The following is a 6,000-nucleotide window of genomic DNA, read 5'->3' on the forward strand; positions in this document are numbered from 1 at the left end:
CTGTGCAGTGAAGTGGAGGGACTGTGGCAGAGGCTGGCTCTGAAATTAGGGTGTCATGCTTGGCTTGCTCTGTTGAATTGCCTGGCGCTCTGAGGCTGAACCCAGAGACAGAATAAGAAGCTGGGGGCCTGTCTGTCTGCTCGTCCTCGCCCTCCTTATCACTGTCGAAGCCACACAGTGCAGATCCTGGCCAAGATGGCCGAAATCCCATGTTTTAATTGGATGTTGAGGTTGAGAAGTTAATCTTGTCTGCATTTTGTGTTGTGTAGCGACGTTCAGAGTCCTTACTCCTCTCTAAGCACCTTTACCTCCAAAGGTGTTTGCTGGGTTGAGACATAAACACATGTGACCTTTTTAGATAAGATTAGATTCAACTTTATTGTCATTGCACAGAGTACAAGTACTGAGACAACGGAATGTAGTTTAGCATCCAACTAGAAGTTTAAAATAGCAATAAAAGTGCATATGTAAAGTGGAATAAGTGAATAAATAAGATATATACAGTAAGAGTAAGGTATGAAATATGAACAGAATTGGGACTAGCAGCAATTGAGGTAGGAAGTGTAGATAGATATGATGAAATATATAAATTGCAGGTGTAAGAATTAGTGGTGGTAATAAGTAAAGAGAAATGAATGAGGTAGTAGTAATATAATGACTAGTAAGTGTTGTAAGGTGTAAGTACAGTTAGTACAGTAATACAGCTAAAATGGATTGTAAGTACAGTTAAGACCTCCTTGCCTTCTTGATTATTGCAGTAACACAGCCTCTGACGGATCAAGGTTGGCTATTGTTCGACATTGTGAGAGGTTTACTGGAGAACCTGATTGGTGATTCAGACTTGAGAACTGAAGAGAACTTCTCATTGAAGTACGCTGCTTTTCATTAAATCTGAACAAACAAAATAATTGACACTACATATCTGACTTCATATTCTATTTAAAGCAGCAATAAGGAGTTTTGGTCTAAAACTAGCAAGCTACTTGACTAAAAAACATGCGAAAACCTCCAACCTCCAATAGCCAAGTTGGCATTGATAAAAGCTTGCCAACATGCTAGCTGGCATCTTTTGGCGATGTTGTTAGCAATGTTGTGCTGTGAAGCCTTTTCTTACCTTTTTACTGGGTGTTCCGACCAAAACCATGGAACTACATAATGCATAGCCTGGACGGCTTGGGGTAGTGGCAGGTGTTGGGGTAGTGGCAGGTGTATCTGTCCTTCACATGGCCATATTCCATCCAAATTGCTCATTAAAAAATCGGTAAATTGTTGCATACAATAGTGTTGCTTTAATCATACTATAAGTGTTTCGTAAGCGTCAAAAAAGCAATTATAGAAATACCTTCCACTGGCCATTGCAAGTCTCAGCATGGCTTCTGTGTTCAACCTGAATACATCTAAATACACTGAGCCCCTTACACTGATGAAAATGGCAGTTGCCGTGCCATAGCAACCGCTGCTTATAATATTTGAGGGGCAGTCTAAGCCCTGGGCCTCTTTCCTAGCTCTATTATAAGATGATCTGCTCTAAGCCCAACAGTGCTATCATGTTTGTTGAGGACAGTCTGTAGCGACTCTGACAGACTCTGTCTCTCTCAGAGCTCCGCTAATCCGTTTAGGGTGGGGGTGGGGGGGGGGGGCGGTGTAGGGTTTGGGGGTTCACAGCTGGCAATCAGTGGAGCTCAGGGGGCTTGTTGCATCACTTCTGATTTTAAACAAACAGAAGCCGACCAGTCAGCTCCATTAGGAATTTAGACACCATGGAGACTAGTTTAATCACAGTTCGGATCTGCGCTGTTCATCCGTCAATCACTTGGCGGATGGTGGAGTTCTCTAAGCGTTAAGATAACGTTGTTTTGCTTATCTCAGTCTTTGATGGAAGCCTCAGTGGAATTTGAGTGCTGATCAGATTGGGAACAGTTTGTCTCTGTAAGCGAAGGGGCAATCCTCGCCTGGATAAGATCCTTGATAGGATGACTGGTTGGACGGTCGTAGGGCTGTGGATAGGGTCACACTTGCCCTTTAAGATGTAAAATTGTCACATGAGGTTTGGAATTTATAGTCTTTGCAGTGAAATGAGATCTTGCCTTTTCCCCCCACAGCAAAGTGCGAGCAAACTTAATACTTTGGAGAGTTGAGAGGAGCGTTGAGCAGAGTGTTCTAAATCACATGGTGATTACCGCACGGAAATCCTAATCAGGCCTCCAGAGTAAACATGCACACACATATTATTAAGCAGATACACACTCTACACACACGCACACACACACACGCACACAGTCACACACACATAATCACATTCACACAGCATACACAGACATACTCACCACACACACACACACATATTCACATTCATATACACACTTGCTCTCTATCTCACTTACACACACACACACACACACAGTCACACACACATAATCACACTCACACAGCATACACAGACATACTCACCACACACACACACACACACACTCACACACACACTCACACACACACATGCACTCACACACGCACACACACACACACACACACACACACATTCACATTCATATACACACTTGCTTTCTATCTCACTACACACACAGCGCATAGACACTCATTCAGCTGCATATATACACAAACATACACAGCAATACAAAACTGTGTGATAGGAGTAGAGGATCTGGCTGGCAGAAGCGTATTTTAGGACAGAATTGTCTCCTGAGATACTCAGTGGAGGGCTGCCTCTAGACTGGGCTCTGGGCAGATGAGATAACAGCTGTCTACTGGGCCATCACCATGCCTATTGTACACACACACACATACACACAAACACACACACACATACACACACACACACACATATACACACACACACACAAGCCAGCAGCACGCCAACTGGAGCACTCACAGGGAAAGGTAATTATTCGAACCTTGACATGTGAATAAATGGTCTTAGCTCAGTGCATTCTATCCTGTAACTTTTTCCCTGTTTTTTTTTGGTCACACATAGCTTGTGTGTGTGTGCTTGTGTGTGTGTGTGTGTGTGTGGGGGGGGGGGGGACTTTTACTCTGCTCTGGATAAGCGGAGCAAAGGCTGTAACATGCACGTCCGGAAGGCTATGGAGACAAGAACTTTGAAAAGTTGCCTTTTGGAACAGTTGTCTCTCAGTTGTCTGACGCTGTAGTTCTGGTCCTGCTAGAGGGTTAGACTATGAACGCTGTACAGAAGACAGACCCTTTATCAAGCAGAGCCCGGCCCTACACCGCGCTGATGTCTGAAGTGTCCCTTTCTAAGCACATTCTTTTATTCTTCTCTCTGATGTCTCTTAAAGAGACAATTGAATCAGATATTTGCTGGATTCAGGCCAGGCCAATCAACCAACCTCACAGAATCGGCGTGATCCTCGCTGACATGCTTCAGGGCGGGTGGCAAGTTGGCTCTGGATTCTTCTCTGTGGCTTATTTGCATGGCAGTGCCCCCATAACCCTGTTTATTTCCACGGACTGCACACAGACAGGTTTTAGGGTGTTTTTTTGTGTAGGGAGATACCTGACGGAGCGTTACATTGGTTTGGATGTGCCAGGGTGAAACCTTTTCTGTGGAGGACGAATTGCATTAGGTGCATATTGGTGTGTGCAAATTGGCCACGAGGCACTTAGACAGTCACGCCTGCAATGCAGTATTTCGGCTAGGCTGCCCCCATTCACAGAAATGCAAGAGCAACATTTGTACCCGCACAGTTTGCACAGGGCCACAGTTAAAATGTCGCATGTGTGGTACATGTGTACCGTCCATCAAGTTGACAGAAGTGAACCAGTAACATTGGTGAACTAGTGTCACAATTGATCCGCTGGCATGAACTATCATCTCAGACTCTGACACTCACTCCAGGCCTATGGAGTGCTGATGTGGCCTCATTAGGGCCTCAGACGGCCATGGGGTTCAACAGCACAGTTCCACAGAGAGGGCTCTGAAGCACTCTCTCCGGCTCACTCTAAGCACCTTGACACAACCCCCTCAGCAGCAAGTTAACAAAGTGCCAATATGGGATTTTTTTCCTGACGGAGGCCGGATCTGTCTGGGGCTCTGAGACTGAGTGTTGATATGACTGTCTAGTGATACTCCTTGCCCTTTCCCCCCCCTCGATAGACAGAGAGAGAAAGAGAGAGTGTTTCAGTGTGGCTTTAATGGAGGTGGTTGTGGTGAGTGTTGCTAGCAGGAGAGTGGTGTGATGGCCGTCATGCTTGGCAGCGTGGACAGTTCTGTGGGCTCGCCTCGAGATGGAGAGACGCAGCAGATGCTACGGATTCAGTGCAAGTATGCTAAAGTGGAATTTTGAGCGCGAGGGACAGGTTTTTTGACAACAGGATTAAAGCTAAGCTGAAAGCAAGCAGGAAAACGGGCGAGTGAATGAGAGAGAAAAATCGAGAGAGAGAGAGAGAGAGAATATCAAAGGGCACTGAAACCCACCACTCTTTTGATACTATTATACAGCCGATTATCATTCATATAAAGAATATTTGAATACTGTATCTTCAATATAAGCTTGCATCCTCAGTAGTATTGACCCCACAGATCTATCATGTGCTTGTGCTAATGCTTATGTTAATATAAGATCATCAGTCAAATAGCGCCGTACCAATGCATAACTGCAGTATTAAGACTGCTTAGTCAGGGATTTTGTGGTGGGAGGGAGGAACTGTACTGAAAGAAAAGCCCCTAATTGCTTTTCCAAAATGTTACGGGCTCAATTATTTTTCTCTCAAGCACTCCCGGCAAGTAATGAGCATGACCAGATTTTTTCCCCTTCTTTTTCGTTGTCCAGTTAATGGATGGACGGCTGCTGTGGGTATCAGTCAGAGGCCAGATTCTTGCTGCTGAGCAACAAGCAGACGGCCTCCAGCTTTGACATCCTCTGAGGAAGGGACAGGGTAGCCTGAGCGGTCAAGCACAGGGGAAATGGCTGCTGCTTTCTCTCTTGATTGGTGGTGTGGGTGTAGACGATAGGGCAAACACTGCTCTCTCCCGCAGCAGCCTCCGGGCCTCAGCATTGATCTCTGACGACGGATGCTGTACACACACACACACACACACACTAACACACACACCAGACACACACTAACACACACACCAGACACACACACACACACACACACACACACTAACACACACACCAGACACACATAAACACATGGGCTAAGAAGGGGCAAGCGTGGCGCTAACTATCACAGAGGTGTTTCCTCTCATGTCTCCTTCTGTTGGTCTGGGTCTGGTTTGGGTGTTGTTTCATTCTGTTTGCGCAGTGGGTAGCCATTCATGCGGTGTATATATTGATATGTGGTTTTTTTTTGCGGAAAAGGGAGCACAACAGATCTTGAATCAGATCTTGATTTAGAACTTGAATAAGATTATGGCATAGCAATTATTGTAATGCTGCCAAATGATATCAATAATGCCTGGAGATGCTGGCACTGTCACTGAGATAAATAGTCTTTAAGTTGAAAACACTGAAGATGATTCCTCAGCCCCCCCCCCCCCAAAAAAAAACAAAAAACCTCACTCTGTTTAGATCCCAAATAAATGAATGTAAAAGTGGCCATTGATTTCCTCCTCCCTCCTCCCTTTAGTTTCTCCTCGGCAGTGATTACCCCTTTCAGTCTGTGCCGCTCGGCTCAAATGGGCTCCGCTCAATCTATTTACCTCCCACAATGCAACCCGCCACCTCTCGAGGCCACTGCTGCAGAACTCACAGAGGGTGGGGGCAAGATGTGGGCCAACAGAGTCTCTAGGTAGCCACCCCACACACACACACACACACACACACACACACACACACACACACACACACACACACACACTCTCAGACACACACACACTCACAGATACACACACACACTCTCAGACACACACACACACACTCACAGGCACACACACACACACTCTCACACACACACACACACACTCTCACACACGCACACACTCACACACACACACACACACACATACACTCTCACACA

General features: G+C 45.8%; 1 protein-coding gene across 1 annotated transcript in view; it reads left to right on the forward strand.

The window, feature by feature from the left end:
* The window catches only part of stk39 (serine threonine kinase 39), a gene marked incomplete at both ends in the record, with an annotated part of 28,597 nt that overhangs the window by 16,498 nt on the left and 6,099 nt on the right, over nucleotides 1–6,000 (forward strand). The gene's annotated exons all lie outside the window — the stretch shown is intronic.

This window comes from Sprattus sprattus (genome assembly GCF_963457725.1).
Source record: "Sprattus sprattus genome assembly, chromosome: 5".
NCBI classification, from domain to species: Eukaryota; Metazoa; Chordata; class Actinopteri; order Clupeiformes; family Clupeidae; genus Sprattus; species Sprattus sprattus.